Consider the following 20,337-nt stretch of genomic DNA (forward strand, 5'->3'; position numbering starts at 1 on the left):
CAATAAAATAACAACAAACACTAGAATCTAATTATCCATTGACAGAAGAAATACAGAATATTCACACATTAGAACACTATTAATGCAGTTGTAAAAATGATATTTCAATTTAAAAACCTCATTTAAAAATAAATTAATCAAGGGTCCAGCCTCAGTGGCCTAGTGGTTAAGTTCAGCACGCTCCGCTTCGGTGGCCCAGGTCCAGTTACTGGGCATGGACCTACACCACTTTGTTAGTGGCCATGCTGTGCTGAAAAATAGAGGGAGACCGGCATGGATGTTAGCTCAGGACAAACCTTCCTCAGCAAAAGAAATTTAATTAATTAATTAATCAAGAGAAAAAGTAAAAATGAATGATCTATAGCTATAACAACCAACATGGATGAATCTCACAATCATAATGTTAAGTTAAGGGAGGATGGAAGCAAATTGCTTATATTATGATTTGTATAAATACTAACAACAACAAACACTTGGAGAATACTGCAAGTACCGGTATTTGTACCAGGCACTCTGCACCGTGCACTTTGCATATAATGACTCATTTATTTCTCACAACAGCCCTATCAAGCAGATTCTATTTTTAATCTTTATTTAGTAGATGAGGAAACAGGCACTAAGAAGTAATCTGCCCAAATCACATGGTTAGTGAGTGGCAGAACAGCCTGGCGCCAGGGTCTGTGCTTTTAGTCCCCTACTTTATACTGCCTCTCAAAAATACGCAAAACTGAACAAGATAATATTTAAGGATATGGATATAATTAGCAAAACTACAAAGAAAAACAGGAGAATGATAAACATAATTAAGGACAGTGTTACTTTTTTTGTGTGTGTGTGAGGAAGATCAGCCCTGAGCTAACATCCAGGCCAATCCTCCTCCTTTTGTTTCTCTTTTTCTCCCCAAAGCCCTAGTAGATAGTTGTATGTCATAGTTGCACATCCTAGTTGCCGTATGTGGGACGCCGCCTCAGCATGGCCAGGCAAGCAGTGTGTCAGTGCACACCCAGGATCCAAACCTGGGCCTCCACTAGTGGAGCACAAGCACTTAACCGCTAAGCCATGGGGCCGGCCCCTACTTGTTTTTTTTTTGAGGAAGATTAGCCCTGAGCTAACATCCAATGCCAATCCTCCTCTTTTTTTTTTTTTTTTTTTTGCTGAGGAAGACTGGCCCTGGGCTAACATCCATGCCCATCTTCCTCTACTTTGTATGGGATGCCACCACAGCATGGCTTGACAAGCGGGGCATTGGTGCTCACCTGGGATCCAAACCTGCGAACCCCGGGCCGCCGAAACGGAGCATGCGCACTTAACCGCTGTGCCACCAGGCCGGCCCCAAGGACAATGTTACTTTCGAGGAAAAAGAAAGGGGGACATAATCAGGAAAGGTTCACATGGGGACTTCACAAGTTTTAGTAATGTTCTAATTCTTAAGCTGAGTAGTAGATATACAAGTTTTCATTTCATTATGCTCTTTAACGTACATATGTTACATATATTACACACTTGTAATTATGAGACATCTAATGAAGGGTAATAAAAATAAGTCACATTTAGTCATAAAATTTAAGTCTAACTTTTACTAAAAAGAATAAAGTTATTGAAATTTAGTCTGTCCAGTCAAATCTGGAATGAACCAGAGGCTTTTGAAGGGCCATCAGAGAGCTATAATTCTTAGGGAAATGGGGATTTTTCTTTCTAGAGTTTTCCCCCCCCTAAATTATGCTTGTTTGCTCTTCTTTGTTCTATAGTTACAACTATACCTCTAACTTTAGGCCCCTCTCATATATAAATTATAAAGAAGAGTGGACAAGACAGGAGTATTGCCTCAGGAAATTTACTATCAGAAAAAGAACCCAAAAACCACAGCACATACTTGATATACATAGGAGATATACAAGACACTCTCAGGAAACTCGACCCTGACACTTAAGATTGTTTCCCTACAGGAAAAAAAAAAAACAAAAAAAGAGACCAAAGTTAGCCAAAATGGTAAAATTACTCTAATTTTTACAATAGTATTAGTTGGTTCCAAATGTAACAATATATAAACTAAAATATAAAACCATGGGTCCCATTTTGAATATCTGAAAAAAAAAAATCATAAACTCACAAATTTCCTGAAATTAGCTAAACTTCTTTTTCCAAGAGATTCTAATCTCACAGGGTTAAGTTCCAAAGATAGTACTAAAAGCAGAAATCACATAAATTCAAAATTATATTGCAAATACCTTAAATCATCCATAAAGTACAGTACTACACTATTTTGCAATAAATCCAACACAGCCAGGGATTCTTTCTAGTATGGAACAGTTTGCTGTTTTCAACTGAACACAGTTGAAGTAGCTGGCTTATGTTTAGGAGCTCTGCTGCGAGAAAAATATCTATCTAGCACTAGAACCACACGGCATGCTCACACTGCAAGAGGCACAAAAACACTGTACAGCAGAAACTCACTGAGTACAACAGCAGAGAGAACCTAAATTTAAATTTAATTAAATTGTTTTTAATTCTTTTATTTTTACTGTTTTCTGAACAAACATGGCTGAATGTGAATATATACAATTCTACTGTATTCTTCATCACACTTCTATTCCAGAAATCTACAGGAAAAGTTACAAAAAAAAAATGCACTGATTGTCCACACGCCCCTCCCCTCAAAAAACAAAAAACAAATCATTTGTTCACTCACTAAAACCTAAGCCAAAAATGCCATATTAAATCATCATTACATTGAAGTAGAATACTGTACCACAAGCATAAAGTATTTCATTTTTGAATTTTCTTTCTTTGATTTCTACTGTTTCATATGATGTGGAACTTGCTTTCAAGACTTAGAGTGAAGAAAAAAATCTTTTTATTTGATCAAGTTAAGTAAGTGAAAAAATGTAAGGAATCCTAGACTCTCAGCATGGCCAAAGGATTTAGTGGTAGGTGATCTAGTCAATCCTCTCCTCAACCAATGAATCCTAAGAATGCTGGATTACATTAAATATTAGTCTAACTGGCATAATTTGTCTAACAGGAAACAATTTATAACATTATAAGTTGCGTCACTGGCTCAGTGTTCCACTTTAGCCAAATAAACAACAACAAAGTACAGCTTCATCACCAACAGTGAAATAAATATGCCCAGTACTTAACTTACAGGACTAATAAAATTCATTTTAAAGTTCATAGTCAGTTTGTGACAAAAGTTAATTTACAAATAGATTCATGGAAAGGTAGGGAGAACAAAGGGGCTTGTTTTTTTTTTTTTAAACCTACTTCTCAAAGGAAACACTCATTCAGCTCCTGTATAAACCCAGCTGTCAGTAAATTTGAAATTTGTTTATATTTCAGTTCAACTTTTTTATTAATAGGCTACATATGATAGAGTATCCTGACTACTGTATTGCCTTATTTCAGAAAACTCTGCCATCTACGGCATTTTCAAAGAAAAAAATTTAAGAACGAATTATTCTAATTTTCTAATAGCTAAAATTAAAAATTATTTTCCTTTATTAGCTGTCAGACCAAAGGTTTAAAAACAACAACAAATTAAGTCTTGACTGTTCTAAAGATTGGTATTTGAGAAAAGAACACTATCATAGTTTGAATGTTGAAGCTTTCCAGCCACAAACTCCTCAGCCCTGATTACCATTTAGACCATGTGGTTCTCAACCAGGGCATCACATACCCAACAGGCTCTTCAGATTGAGCAATGCTCTAAGATTATGTACAAATCTGAATGTATACGTGTCTGTGCACTTTCTGGGGCCAAATTCTTCAACCTTCATCAGAATCTCAAGGGATTCTGTAACTACGAAAAATTTAAGAAGCACTGATTTAAACAGTATTCCATGATCCTTATCTATTATCTGACTTTAATTTTAGGTTTCTGCTTTACTAATTTTCATCTTCCCACTCATCCTGTGCACAAAATTCTTTCTTTTGTTTTGATACCTGGCTTCTTTTTTTTATTTCCCCCCAAAGCCCCAGCAGATAGTTGTATGTCATAGTTGCACAGCCTTCTAGCCGCTGTATGTGGGACGCTGCCTCAGCATGGCCAGAGAAGCGGCGCGTCGGTGCGCGCCCGGGATCCGAACCCGGGCCGCCAGCAGCGGAGCGTGCGCACTTAACCGCTAAGCCACGGGGCCCGCCCAATACCTGGCTTCTTTATTCACTCCTTAAAGATAACAACGGAAAACTAGAGCTTCACAAAATGAGGAAAGACCCTGTCTACTTACAACTGAAGTCAAATGGTTTCAAAAGCTGAACCTGTATATGTGTAAGAAACACTGAAAAAAAAAAAGCTATCTCTTCTGGGAGCTTTTTCTTTCAGTTACATAACAAATTTTATCTTTTAGTTGATCACTTTCAATGGAGAAAACAATTGGTGAACCGAATTTGCGTTTCAGCCATACTTATTTTACTTTTAAGGCATGTTAAGACAGATTAAAAAAATACATCTGACCATCACCCCTAGCCCCACAACACACATATACACAGAATGACTTCATTAGGATGGTGTTCCTTCAAGAACTACACCTTTACTTATAGAACAAAGTGGTTTTGCTCTGTTATAGCAAGGACTGATTTAGCAAAGAACATTTTGACGAATAAAGGGCAGAACTGCTGAGAATGCTAGCCTACTTTTTACACTGACTTTCCTCCTCTAAGCATCTGTCAAGTGTGGGATGAGAAAAAGGTGCTGGAATCTGGAGAGGCAGACTAGAATAAAAATATATTTGGTTCCAAGAATTTAAAAAAGAGAGACAGAGACAGAAATGCCACTGGAAAAATTATAGAAATAAGAAGGTTAAAAACAGCTCTGCTCCCCTTTACTGACAAATAACTTCACAAATTATCTACATATGTCATCCCGTCAATTCTTTAACTCGCTCAGATCTGACTCCTTCCTTTCCTTCACAACCCTCTCCCCTTAACCAAGTCATCAACAAATACTTGTAAAATATATCCTAAATCTGTCCATTGCTCTTCATCTCCACCATCAGAACCATGATCCCACACAACTTTGTCTCCTACCTGGACTAGTAGAAGCCATCAACTAGGATTTATTTCTATTTCCTCTATTGTCCTCCTCTGATCGACTGTGTACAAAGCAGCCTGTGTAATCTTTAAAAATGTAAAGTGAATCTTGGAACTGTGTAATAGTTTCATGGCTTTCCAATGCATCTTCAAATTAAATCCAAACTCTTAGCATTCAGAGAGTAGGTATGGCATAATAATTCACATTGCCCAAGAAGAAGCGCTTGGAACAGTGCCCACTACATCACAAATGCTCAGTAAATGTTAGCATATTAAAGTATACAGCCCCTGCCTCTCTCTCTTACCTTGAGGTAGCACTCTCCCCAACTACGATCCTTTCAGTTAACTGCAAGCTCTTTCCCACTTTGGGCCTGCTATCTCCCTCTGTCTAAAACGCTTTCTCTCAGACCTTTCAAGAACTTCTGTCATCCACTCATACTTTAAGTCTCAACCTAAATGTCATCTCGTGGATGAGGCTGCTTTTTCCTCTCCTTCTAAATACCATCCTCTATAATTCTTTATTGTACTATTTTCATTCCCTTCACAGTGCTTTATATTTTGTAATTATTTCATTGGTTAAAATCTTTCTCGAATATCATCAGATGACTAAGAATCCATCCAATAAATTCTCTAACTTGCTTAATGTAGGAAGCATTGGGTTCTGTTCTATCTAAAATAATCTTAACTAATGTAGGTATTAATCTCCTCTCACCAAGAAGCTAAAAAATTGGTCACCTATATAAATATGTCACAGCCTTTGCTTTGATTCATTATACCTACACACTTCCCTTAATTGTTGATTAAATAAAATCCTGTGTCCAACAAAGTATTGTGCTAAGTAATGGAAGAACAAGAGCCAGGATGAGAAAATAAAGATTATTTCCTCCCGTAAGGTCTTGAATGATATAAGCATAGGACAGAAGAGACAAAAAGAGGGCATTTCAAGTAGGGGATGGAGAGGGATGAAGAGTCATGGTATGTATGTAAAAATGTATATTTCATCAAAGCTAAGATACCATCAACTGCAAAATACACCATTATTTTATGTTCCACTAAAAAAAAATGCTGCCAAAATTAACCATTAATTAATTGTTCATTAATTGTGAAATATTAATAGTAAGATGTTAAAGTGTGAGGGAAAGAGGAAGAGGACAAGGGAGAAGAAGAGAAGAAAAAGAAGGGGGAGGAGGAGAAGAAAGAAAAAGAAAATCATCATTCTATTATTAACAGAAAATCAGTCTTCCAGGAACCTCAAAAAGTTTCAATGACGTGGAGTATTGGTTATTCATTCATTGGTTATTGTTATCCGGAAGGGGAGAAAAAGCCACTGAAAAGAGTGGTCACAGAGCAACCCCCTTGCTTTCTTGTTTCCATTTGCCTTGTATATCTTCACCTGTCCCTTTATTTTTAGCTTTTCTAAGCCATTTTGTGTGTCTTGTATACAGCACACAGTTGAGTCTTGTTTTGTAATCCAAATAGAAAATCCTGTTTTTTTTGAAAGGTGAGTTAAACATAACAAAAAGATAAATTTTTTAAAATCCACATATTTTAAAACTCCTAATTGACCTGTGGATCATAGGTCATAACTTAAAGAGGGAAGTATAACTGAAAATCATAGTAGCATATTAAAAATCTTAAATACATATAGCTAATAATAATGAAAACACTCCATTTCAAACCTTGTGAGCTACGTATAAATGTATAGCTTTAAATGCTTATATTTTAAAGAAGATGGGCCAGCCCCGACGGCCCAGTGGTTACAGTTTGGCGCCCTCTGCTTTGTTGGCCCAGGTTCGGTTCCTGGGCACGGAACCACACCACTCATCTGTCAGTGGCCATGCTGTGCCGGCAGCTCACATCAAAAAAAAAAGAGGAAGATTGGCAACCAATGTTAGCTCACGGTGAATCTTCTCCAGCAAAAAAATAAAACAAAAATTTTAAAAATGCTAATAATTGATGAGTTAAGCCTCTATCTGAAGGAATAAAGAAAACTCAAAGAAATTAGAATAAAATACCACTTCCAATAACACCTTACGCTAGATTATTCACCCAATTCTCTCACCGAAAACAACTAAAAGTGATGGATACAATTTTATTTAAAAAAATATTAAAAGTATTAAACAGCTGACAAGATGGTAAAGGAATAACCAGACCAAAATCTATGAGAAAGCAGAAACTCAAAGAGATAAGTGGCATAATGAAACTGTTTTTGTCCTGTAGACATCTGACTAAGTCACAAAGTTGAGCTTCAGCTTTGATGATCTCTTGGGAGAGAACAGAAGTCAAAGTTCAAGATCCAACCAACAGGGAAAAATCTAATAGGAGACCCTTTTGCCATAAAACTGGGAGCCCCAGAAAGTTTCATCCTCAGGAAAAGAGTGAACCAGAAGTAAATCTAGTCCACCCATTCCCATATGTTATCCTTAAAGGACTACAAGAAAATTTGTCTTCCTGTTACAGAAGAGAACAAGGATTCCTAAGAGGTCGTAAAGAGAAGCAGGCCCACACACATATTTGCAACCCAAATTCACCCCTTTTGGGTCGTCCAAAACCTCCAGGGATGAATTTAGTCACCAAACTCTAATACCTTGAGGCATCAGGGAAAAAAATAAAGGTAAATCCTCTTGAAGCAATGCATTTCCTTCTTGGGCCTCAAAGAATACACACAAAATTTTTTTCCAGGGAAAATAAGCAGTTCATAGCCAAAATCTCACATAGGATAAATGAAATCTACTCCTAGACACAGCATATGAAACTTCAGAAAACCAAAAAAGAAAGAACAAAAGCAGCCAGGGGTAAAAAAAGACAGATTCACTCAAATGAACAACTATTAGGCAGTTGATTTATCAACAAAAACAATGGAAACCAGAAGGGAGTATAATTATTTCTTCCGATGGCTAAAAAAATAACTGCCAACCCATCATTTTATACCTAATGAAACATCTATCAACAATGAGGGTGATAAAGACACTTTCAGACAAAAAACAGAGTTTACTACAGAAAATCTCATTAAAGAGAATTCTAAAGAAAAAAAATCTTCAGAAAGAAAGTGATCCAGATGGAAAAATCTGAAATGCCTGGAGGAATCAAGAGCACACAAAGTGGAAGTGACATCACATTCAGAGGCTCACTGTCACCATTTTCTGCCATGAGGACTGAAGAGTAGAAAGCAAGTTGACAGCAAGAGAGAAAGAAATAGACCCATAAAGGAAAGAGGATGAGGTAAGGTCCTAGTAGCATTGTAAGCCCCTGGTTCCAGCTGTTCTTAAGGCCCAACGAAATGCTGTCCCTGGAAGTTGAGATATACTCCAGTGTCCTTATGTTAAATTCTGATTTTCACTAAAAAAAAGCAGAAAGGAGAAAGGCCAGAAATTAATGAAATAGAAAACAGACAATAGAGAAAATCAAAGTCAAGCACTGGTTTTTTGATAAGGTTAAGAAAATATATAAAACCTCTAGTAAGACTGATGAAGGAAAAATGATAGAAGGCACCAAAAAAAATTAGAAATAAAAAAGGGAGAGAAATAGCAGAAATTTAAAAAATAACAAAAGAATGCTTTGAACAACTTTATGCTAAATACTTTTAAAACTCAGACAAAATGGATGGATTGCTAAAAAAAGGAAACAACTTCCAAAAAACTGATCTAACTAGAAACAGAAATCGTAAATAAAACCATTTAGAAAATTGAATACATACCTCCCAAAAAAATACTAAGTTCATGCTCCCCCTGCCTCAAATACTAAGCCTAGACAGTTGAACAGAAGTTCAACCAAACTTGCAAGAAACAAATCATTCTAGTCCTATATAAATCCTTTCAGAGGGGAGGAAAAATTAGTTCCCAACTCGTTCTTTGAGGTTGGCATAATCTGAATACCAAAATCAAATAAAGACAATATCAGAAATAAAAATTATGGCCAATTTCATCCATGAACATAGATACAAAACTCCTAAATGAAATATTAATAAACTAAATCCAACTGTATATAAAAGATGCCCACCATGATTAAGTTGGGTTCATTCCAGCAATGCAAGGGTAATTCAACATCAGAAAATCTATAAATGTCACTCACCAGAACAACATTTATAGATTAACAGAATAAGGGAGGACAACCATATGATCATCTCACAAATACAGAAAAAGCATCTGATGAAATTCAATACTTATTCTTCACACACACACACACAAAATCTTAGCCCACTAGCAACAGAATGTCTTTAATCTAGAGAGTATCAAAAATCTACAGCAAACATTATTATTAATGACAAAACATAAGGAGCACTTCCTTTTAAAAAATTAGGTGCAACCTAAGAATGCCCACTATTAACACTTGTATTGAATACTGTACTGGAAATCCTAACTAGTATAGTAAGGCAATAAAAGAAAAGATGTAAGTATTGGAAAGGAAGAAACAATCTGCATTCCCAACAGTTTAACAAAATAATTTAGTACGGTGGCTGAACGCAGATCTACAAACCAAAAAAAGCTTTTATATCAGCAAATAGAAAATGGGAGGGGAAAATACACTATTTACAACAGTAACAAGAAATAAGGTATTTAATGATTAAATCTAAGAGAAGACTTGAGAGATCTTTATGGAGAAAAAGTAAAAGACCTTACTGAAAGATATTTTTAAATATCTAAATAACTAGAAAAATATACCAGGTTCAAGGATAGGAAGACTCAATATCATAAAATAGAGAATAAATTAAATGCATGCATAGATTAAAAACTACAGAGATCTTGGGCTCATATACAAGGCAAGTCTCATTTTTTAATAATAGCTTTTGATTTTTTGCATAATGATTCAAATTACTCCCATTTATGGATATTTTTGCAATTGGTATAAACTGGTTAGTCACTAATTATTGTAGTAATAGTTGATATAGCACTTTGGAATTCTGACAGCTGCAATAAGCAAGTATGAGTGAAGAGCACATGATCAGTACATGGCTAAGTTCTAAATTGTGCTGTGGTCTCATTGGTTCAAAGGTCAGTCAGCGTGCACATTCATCACAATGTAAGTTCTGATAATCACTCCTGCAAGTCACAGAACGTTGCCGACATTTTACATAACACGTAAGATTTTGGTTCTTGGTAATTACCTGTGAACATTACCAAAACATCATCTCCTTAAAAGCCACCTAAAAATGTAGACATTTGTCCTGAATACAAATTGCATTTACAAAAGGAAAACAGACAAAACACATTCATAATACAATGATCACATTGGGCTCACAGGGTACCTCTAGTAGACCTATGTGTGGTCCTTATACATATAATACCCTTGTACACGTGAGACCTATAAGCAATTGCCCAGTCTGCTTTACAACAGATATGAACTGGATCAAATATATGATTTTCTTTAGGTCTAACTTATTCAAACTTAATTTTGATTATGTATGTTTTCTGATATCTTATATTGCTGCTTAAACTTTGCTTTGTTCTAATTTCCTAACAGAATTACAAATAATGATCATCTGTTTTACCAGTTGCTAGAAGATGATAATACTAACATTTAACATTTATTGAATGCTTATTGTGTGCCAGGCCCTGTTATAAGTGCTTTGTACATATTAAATAATTTAATCTTCACAACAACCCTATCAGGTGGATAATACTATCACCATTTTATAAATCGGAAAACTGAGGTACAGAAAAGTTAAGTAACTTGCCCAATGTCACACAAGTAAGTAAGTGGAGAAGCTTAGGGATTCATTCCCAGGTAGTCTGTCTCCAGAGTCCAGACCTTCAATTACTATGTTATACTGATTTCCACAATATTTAAAAGATACATGAAATTATTACGGAAAAAAAAACTCACTCAAAAAAATTATCAGTAATGTTAGCTCAGCGACAATCCTCCTCAAGCAAAAAGAGGAAGACTGGCAACAGATGTTAGCTCAGGGCCAATCTTGTCCACCAAAAAAAAAATATATATATATATCAGTAAGAGTTAAACAACAGTTAAGCAATATTAGTATCAATACAACTTATCATAGGTTGATACTTCACAGCTATTTCAAAGTTTGATGGCCATGATTAAGAGTTTTGAAGTTGGACAGACCTGGCTCTGAATCTTGGCTGTGCCCTTTACAAGCTGTGTGACTTTGGACAAGTTTCGTAACTTCAGCAAGTCTCAGTTTCCTCATCTGTAAAATGAGAATAATAAACATCTCACAAAGTTGTTGTTAGTAACATAATTATTGCTACATTACACTGATATGGTAACTCCAAATAAGACACAGGTACACAAAACAAAAAGAGAAGGAGGTGATCAATTTCCCCCAGAAAACATTACTTTATTACAATGATATAATGAAGATGACCACTCAAGTCACCACAGCAACTATAAGATCCATACACTAATGCAGACCCACAATCCCCCCCTAATTCATAAGAAATAATTCTCCTACACAAAAGTCAAATGCCTAGAGGTAAATTACCAGATCTTTGAAATATAAAATACTGTATATACACTGAAAAAGAGACAAACAGATAAGACATTGTTTGTTGAGAACAACTCCCACAAATCCCATTCCACACATATCCTTTGTAAGACTAGCAGTATTCAAGGGGCCCGGAATAGGAGGAGCTATGTCAAGAAGGATTAATTCCTGGCACTGGTAGGAAGGAATTTTTGTAAGAGGAAAACAGAAAGAAACAGACATGTCATCAAAGTAGGGTAGAAAATGGACCTAGAGCCACAGGAACACAAGGCAATTTATTTAAAACAACCTAGAACATCTCCATGTTTAACAGCACAATCATATCTGTAGCCCCCTTTTCACAAGAACTAAAATTGAAAATTCTACTCATTTTCTTGTAGCAAACAGTAGTTCTGCAAAATGTTAAAAATTTATTTGCTTGGAATTTGGGGGTGGTTTTTTTTTTTTTTTTTTTTTTTGATGAGGAAGATGGTCCCTGAGCTAACATCTGTGCCAGTCTTCCTCTACTTTGTATATGGGACACTGCCACAACATGGCTTGATGAGTGGTGTGTAGGCCCGTGCCCAGGATCCGAACCTGTAAACCCCAGGCAGCGGAGCGCATGACCTTAACCACTACGGTACCAAGCCGGCCCCATGGAATTTGTATTTTTATTTTGCTTATTTCTTCCTGTCCCTAAAGAAAATATATGGCTGGTAAAAGGGTAAATATTACAGAATTACAATTATAGAACTAGGATTTAGCTTTCAAAATGGAAAATAGTCAAAAAAAGAATATTCCGCTGCATATTAAAGATCTCTGATTTATGGAGAAAACCACACAAGCAAAGTTAAGCTACGAAATGGCATACAAAGTTAGAAACAAGGAACTTGGGAATTCCTTTAATTTAATAAGACAATTCAGATAAAATATTTAGAGAGCATCTACCGTGTGCAGTACAATCACAAAACTACTTACTATTAGGTAGGATACACAAAAGTCAAATGCCTAGAGGTAAATTACTGGATCTTTGAAATATAAATAATTTCTGACCTCTAGGTTCTCATAATTAAAGAAGGGAATATTAAAAAAACCACGTGATAGGGCCGGCCCCGTGGCTTAGTGGTTAAGTTCGCGTGCTCTGCTTTGGCGGCCCAGGGTTCATAGGTTCGGATCCCGGGCGCGGATCTATGCACCACTCATCAAGCCATGCTGTGACCTCGTTCCACATCCAAAACAGAGGAAGATTGGCATAGATGTTAGCTCAGGGACAATCTTCCTCACCAAAAAAGAACCAAAACAAGCAAAGAAACAAAAAAACCACATAATGGAACATTGCAAATGCTTTAAGGACAAACTGCTATGTCCTTAAGAAGGAATGAGATCACTGAGTTGAGAGGAATTATTTCATAGAAGATGTAGCATTTGAAAAGTGGGATTCTAATAACCCTAACTTCTGAATATAAAAACAATTTAAACTAAAAAGCTTTCCTTTTGTTATTATAGAGGTGTATATTGCCTCTTAGTTACTACAGACATTCATTGCTTAACCACAAGGATATGTTCTGAGAAATGTGTCCTTAGGCGATTTTGTCCTCGTGAGAACATCACAGAGTGCACTTACACAAACCTAGATAGTGTAGCCTCCTACACACCTAGGCTGTATGGTACTAATCTTATGGGACCACCGTTGTCTATGTGGTCCGTCATTGACCGAAACGTCAGTATGCAGCACATCACTGTATTAAGACAGAAGGTAGAAAATGAAAATGTACTCAATACATCTAAGAAAATATTTTCAACAAGGAGTTGATAGTAACAGCCATATCTTCAATTGCCATTTACCTTCATATACTAGCTTAGAATTTTACACTAAGAAACTTGAAAAACTAAGAGAAAAAACAAACATTTAAAATAACTGAGGCTATTCACTCATTCACTTATCCAACTTCTTAAGAAAGAGAACTAAAAAAGCACAACTGGGCATAAAATTCAGCTCTAAGAATTAAAGCAGCAAGACACAAAGGAACGCGAAATGAGTTACACAGACCTAGCAAATAAAAGGAAGCCTAATTGTTCATATCTGTTTCTACCTCCTAAAGAAGAATTTATCATAAGGATCTTTATGAAAAAGACACTAAAAATGGGTCTTTCATAATAGATTTACAAAAGATACAAAAATCTTTTTTGGTAAATTTTATTGAAGTATAATATATGTAGAAAGCAGCGCACAAGTCATTAAGTGTACAGCTCAATCACTTTTCACACAGAAACACACTTATGTTAACTAGCACCCAAAGCAAGAAGAGAACATTACTCCCACACCTCAGAAGCCCCTCTTCCAGTCACTACTCCTCTGCCCCCATCAAAGATACCACTATCTTAACTATCTTTAACTTCTAACATCATAAATGTGTTTTGCCTATTTTTGAACTTTATAAAAAAAGAATCCTACAATATGTACTCTTTTGTGTCTGGTTTCTTTCACTCAACGTTATGTTCATGAGATTCATTCATACTGTTGCACACAGATATAATTCATTCACTCTCTTGGATGGGGTTCCATTGTTCACAGAGTTGTGGGGTTTTCTTAATCAATGCTTGATAAAAGCTGAAAGCATAATACTAAGACAAACTTGAATTAAAATTCCCATTTCAACAGTGTGTGACATTAGGCAACTTACTTGGGAATCTCAATTCTCCATTATAAAAAAGGAATAATAATGCTTATAAAGTTGTCATATAAGGTTTAAATAAACAAATGTACAGTAATTGGCATAGAAAAGATGCCTTCTCAAAATATTAGTTCCCTTCTTTTCCTTCTCCCTAATCAAGATGAAATTATACTACTGGTAGCCCCATATACACTTTCCCTTCACCCACATAGTTCCCTCTACCTAGAAGGCTCTTCTTTGCCATCTCTCCCATACTCAAATCCTACCTCTTCTTCAAAGTAATGCTCAAATATCATCTCTTCTATCTCCCTTGCCATTTCAACTATATTTCACCCATGCCATTTAACATTTTCTATCTTGTATCTTGTATTCAACTGCCTACTTGAGGAAAGTGAATATATCTGATTCATCCTCATCCCTCTTACCACACAAAGCACAGAGTTTTGCACATAGCAAGTACTCAAATATTTGTAGAGTAAGTAGCATCATTCCAGAACTATTGTTACCACCAAAGAGGGATTTTGTCCATTCACACCTGGCATTTAATAGTCAAAACAAGTTAAACTGTCACTATTGCTGTCTTCAGAATCTCAATCAAATAATTTTACAATAAATAACCATATTTCGATCAATACCTGCACTGACCAGTAATATATCTATTTGTAATAAGGTTAGGTGCTTTTTTGAAGGGGAGAATTTTAGCAATATAATCTGAAAATCTTTTTTTTTTTTTTTTTTTTTTTGTGAGGAGATCAGCCCTGAGCTAACATCCGCCAACCCTCCTCCTTTTTTGCTGAGGAAGACGGCCCTGGGCTAACATCGGTGCCTATCTTCCTCCACTTTATATGGGACACCGCCACAGCATGGCTTACCAAGCAGTGCGTCGGTGCGCGCCCGGGATCCGAACCAGCGAACCCCGGGCCGCCGCAGCGGAGTGCGCGCACTTAACCGCTTGTGCCACCGGGCCGGCCCCCTGAAAATCTTTTATAGAAAGGAAAAATAGGAATAATATTTTACAGAAATCCATAGGATAATTTTGTTATAGGATAATTTTGTTAAACAGCTCATCAATACTATTATCAAGATGAGTTTTTATGAATGTTGCCAGTCTAATAACATAAATTATATCATGTTATATTTACATATAATATAAAATGACATTACATAAAAATAATTATTAAAATGACTGTGTTCATTGTAGCTCAAAGATTTAATAAAGAAATGTTACCCCCCCCCCCAATATCCCCTTTTAACAACTAATTGCAAAACTGGCCTTCAAATTTTCTTAATAAATTTATAAAAGTATCTGTCTGGAACAAAGGCGATCTAATTTTTACAAAGCACCCTTTTTAAAGAAAAATTATTAGTTATATAGGAAATCCTTAAAATATCCCATTTATAGACGTTTAAGGAACTGCCTATGAGGTATTCAAGGCTACCAGACCATGACAGAACTCCAAACAAAAAAATCAGGCCCTTCTGCTCTGGATCTCAACAATTTGGAATTTTTCTGTTTGATCAGCATTTCCTTCACTGCTTTACTTCACTTTCTCTAAATAATAAAAATAATCTTTTGTCCCTTTTTATGAATTTTATAAATAACTAATAAGGTCAAGTTGTTTGGATCACAATCAGACATATGAAAAGATTTTAATTAAGGAATTTTTAGGTAAATTTTTATCTTTATATAACAGAGAAAACTTGCGAATACCACCAATTATTTACATTTTACACCAATTGCTTTGTCATTCGTTCTCTTTCTCTCTGATGGCACATTTTTTTCTAAACCATGCGAAAGTGACTTGCAGACATTGTATCATTTTAGCCCTCAATATTTCCGTGTATTTTCCTAGGAACAAGGACATTTGCTTAGATAACCACAGTATAGCTAACCAAATCAGTATTTTATCAATGTTAAAATATCTATAATATAATTACAGTCCATATTCAAATGTCATTAATTGCCTTAAAAAGTCCTTTAAAGGACTTTTCCCCAGTCCATAATCCAATTCAGGTCATGCATTGCATTTAGTGGTAATGTCTCTTTAGAATTCTATTATCTGGAACAGTTCCTCAGTTTATGTCTTTTAAGACTGATATTTTTAAAGAAAACACACCAGTTATTTTGTAGACTGTCCCTCAATTTAGGTTCGCTTGATGGTCTCTCACGTTTAAATTCAGGCTATGCATTTTTTGTAGGAATGTCACAAAGTAACATTGTGTCCTTCTCACTGCATCCTATCAGAAGCTGCAAAACGCTAGCGGGTTCTATTACCAGTGATGCTAACTTTGATCAGTTGGTTAAGGGGTATCTGCCAGATTTCTCCACTGTAAAGTCTGTTTTTCTCTTCGTAAAATACTTTATGAAGAACTATCTTGAAGCTATGTAAATATCATGTCCCTCATCAAACTTTTACCCAATAGTTTTGGTACCTGCAGATGATTCTTGTGTGCAAGTACTATTATAATTGTTCTGAACTAGTCATTTTCTAACTCTAACAGTTCTACATTTATTGCTGAAAAGAACTTTCCCTTCTCTCCAACTTAGTTATTTATTCATTCATTTACTTATATTTGTCTGGACCTACGGTTCTTATTTTTTCCATGGATTATAATCTATAACTACCATTATTTATTTGGCCAGAGAAAGTTCTCCAAACTGGCTCTCACTCCTTTTGACATGTCCCCATCATTCTTTCACTACCTTCCTACTTTATGAAACAATAATATGTTCCAGGCTCACATCCAGTTCTTCCTGGGATCAACCAATTCTCCAAGGAGTTCTGATTTCCTTTTAGTGGAGAATGGTTTAGAAACCAACATATGGGAGTTAGGTGTATTCACTGTTGTCACAGAAGTAATTGCTTCTAGGCCCTTTTAGCAAACAAAGCTGCAATATACATATATAACACACATATGCATATGCATGGACATACATATGTATACATATATACACACATGTCTATGAGAAATATATAAATATACACACATACATACGTATATTTCTCTACTTTTATATAAGTAAATAAATATTAAAAACCATGAGTTCATAACCTCCAATTCAAATCCAACATCACAAGGTTCATTCTAGCCTTCTCTTCCATATATAAAACTCCCTTCTCCAACAATGATACACCTGGCTCCCATTATCCTCAATACACTTATTCATTTGTTTAATCCTAGAATAGACAGAAAATAGTTTCAAAATTGCCAATTTATACCACTACAAAAAATCAGCCTACAAACTAGGGTTTGTTATTTGTTTATACAGTCATGTGTCGCTTAACGATGGGGATACATTTTGAGAAATGCATCATTATGCGATTTCGTTGTTGTGAGAACATCATAGAGTGTACTTATACAAACCCAAATGGTGTAGCCTACCACACACCTAGGCTATCTGGTACTAATCTTATGGGACCACTGTCATATATGTGGTCCTCCGTTGACTGAAACGTCATTAAGTGTCACACAACTGTAGTTCTTTTTAACTTGAGTTTGAAAGTATACTATCCTCAAAAGTTACTTGGGTTACTTATCTTTGCTCCTTCAGTGTGGTTATATTATTCATCTGAAACACAGGTTCATTTTTTTCTGTTTATATATTAGGGTTTTATCCCCATCTTTACTGATTTTCTTTTCTTTTTTAGTATCTAAACCATTAGCATGGCAATGTTCTCTGATATTTTGAATTGATGAATATGCATTGCTACCAGGGTTCTCTCTCCCAGAGGTTGCAATAGAGCTATACAGTTTAGGAAGAATATTTCCCATAAGAAATTAGCCTTTTTGTAGACAACTACATGTATCCACCATCACTTGACTCCAGCCTACCTGTTTTCTGGGAATTCTGTTTCTAGATATAGAAAGAAGGATAAAATGAAATGGGTGAACCCTACTCCAGCAACCTCATAGATCATTACTTGTAAGATAGTTTTCAAACTGTGCTCCTTAGGGATGCCACAGGGTGGAAGAGGGCAGGACACAGTGGGTAGAACTCCTGGTTCCCGCCTTGACTTCAACTAAAGCTTTTATTGGTATAATATATTGGGCTTCAGCCTAAGATTTTGTTCATTCAACTCATTCAGCAAATATTTACTGAACGTCTATGCTGTCCCATGCACTGTTCTAGGTGCTTCAGTGAATAAAGCCTTCATTGGACTTAAATTCTAGTAGTGGGAGAGACAAACTATAAACATAAGTAAATTATATAATTAGTTTTAAAAAATAGAAGTTATGGAAAAAATTCAAAAAGATAAACAGGTTCAGAAGTACCAGCATCAGGGAGAACGAACACAGTCTGTAGTATTAGACAATGTTCAGTCTCCTTTTATATAAATAATTTTTTTAAGTTTGTAAGTCACTAGGACAGAAGAAGAGCAGCCCAATTTTCCAGTTGGTGCTAACCCTGTGTCTACAGGTCCAAGGACAGGCCATCAGAAAGAAAGACATCAAACATCTTCCTTCCTTCTTTCACAGAATCTCATGGCAAAATCTAGGAATGTTTAGGTTGGTTTTTCTCAATTCAGCTCCTCTACTTTGCAATTAATTGAATATTTCTCCTAAATTCTGACAAACAGCTTTCCATCAATCTCAATTTCAGAAATATTAAAATTTTATTTTTCCTCAAACTATTTTATTGGGAAATTTGTACAGGCAATATCAGAGCTGTTAATTACTCTTTTAGACCTTTAAACTACATTAACTTTTATCCTATCCAAATTCAAAAACCTCCCTGAGTTAACAATCAGCAAAAGACTAAGATACCTAATATTTCTCAATTGTACTAAGTCATATCCCTCAAATCTTAAACAACTGAATTTGTTAGAATCTAAGTGCAGAACTTCATAATAATCACAGTAATATTTAATCAGCTCTTACTATGTGTCAGCTATTGTTTTAAAGGCCTTATGTGAATTACTTCTTTTATACTTCATAACAACCCTATGAGATAAGCACCATCAATGAAGATATACAGATGGCAAATAAGCATATGAAAAGATGTTCAACCTATGTCATTAGGGAACTTGCAAATTAAACCAACAATGAGATACCACTACACATGTATTAGAATGACCCAAATCCAGAACACTGACAACACCAAATGCTGGAAAGGATGTGAAGCAACAGTAACTTTCATTCATTGTTACTGGGAATGCAAATGGTACAGCCACTTTGGAAGACAGTTTGGTAGTTTCTTACAGAACTAAACATACTCTTACCATATCATCCAGCAATCCCTCCACCTTGGTATTTACCCAAAGGAGTTAGAAACCAATTACAGGACAGGTACTCTTCTAGACAGAGTCAGAATACACTTAATGGCACTAATGACAGTGTATTATAACTATTGGTGTATCTTATGTTCCTATAGTTGAGAGTAGAGTTCATGGTTTATAATTATATGATAATAGTAAAAAGGACCATAACTTATTTATCACTTATTAAGAGCACATTTATCAATTAGTTCATTTAATGTTGTCTTTAACCAACCTCAGTACCTAACTTAGAACCTTGTCTACAAAAGGCACCTAATATATTTGTATTGAATAAATAAGAAGATAAATAACTAACTCTGTCTTGGGACAGAAAGTGAATTAGAGCCAGAACAATGATCAGATTAGAATTGACGGAAACAGGAAAAAAGCATAAGAAAATCCTTAATAAGGCTTAGAAAGCTTGGCATGATACAGCCCTTGCCTATCAGACCAACCATACTGGCCACGTTTGATGCCTTAAACCTGTCATGCTTCTTTTTACCTCAAGGTGTCTAATCCATAGTTCTAACAACCTCTTACTTTTCCCTAAATTAATTCTATTCACTCTTCAGAGCTCTGCTCAAATATCACTTCCTCAAAGTAGCTGTCCTTGACCATCCCCTTCATCTGACCTAAATCTCTATAATAAGCTCATAACACCCTTTACTGTTTATCACAATATAAATAAATAAGTGTGTACAGTCATGCGCTGCATAAGGACGTTTTAGTCAACGATGGACCATGTGTACAATGGTGGTCCGATAAGATTAGTACCACATAGCCTGGGTGTGTAGTAGGCTACACCATCTAGGTTTGTGTAAGTATACTCTATGATGTTCACAAAATGACGAAATTGCCTAACAACACATTTCTCAGAACATATCCCTGCAGTTAAGCAACGCATGATTGTATTTAACATCTTTCTTCCCTACAAGAATATAAGCTGCAT

At 35.6% G+C, this 20,337-nt stretch overlaps 1 protein-coding gene across 10 annotated transcripts in view; it reads right to left on the bottom strand.

Moving 5' to 3' along the window:
* The window catches only part of NUMB (NUMB endocytic adaptor protein), a 155,528-nt gene that overhangs the window by 72,303 nt on the left and 62,888 nt on the right, over positions 1–20,337 (bottom strand). For 2 of the 10 annotated variants that reach the window (XM_058567279.1, XM_058567282.1), the window contains one exon: positions 11,095–11,179. The exons of the other annotated variants lie outside the window; for them this stretch is intronic. The gene's annotated coding sequence lies outside the window, so the exon portion shown is untranslated. The remainder of the gene's footprint in view (positions 1–11,094; positions 11,180–20,337) is intronic. 10 annotated transcript variants of the gene reach the window in all.

Source organism: Diceros bicornis, chromosome 24, assembly GCF_020826845.1.
Source record: "Diceros bicornis minor isolate mBicDic1 chromosome 24, mDicBic1.mat.cur, whole genome shotgun sequence".
Lineage (NCBI taxonomy): Eukaryota > Metazoa > Chordata > Mammalia > Perissodactyla > Rhinocerotidae > Diceros > Diceros bicornis.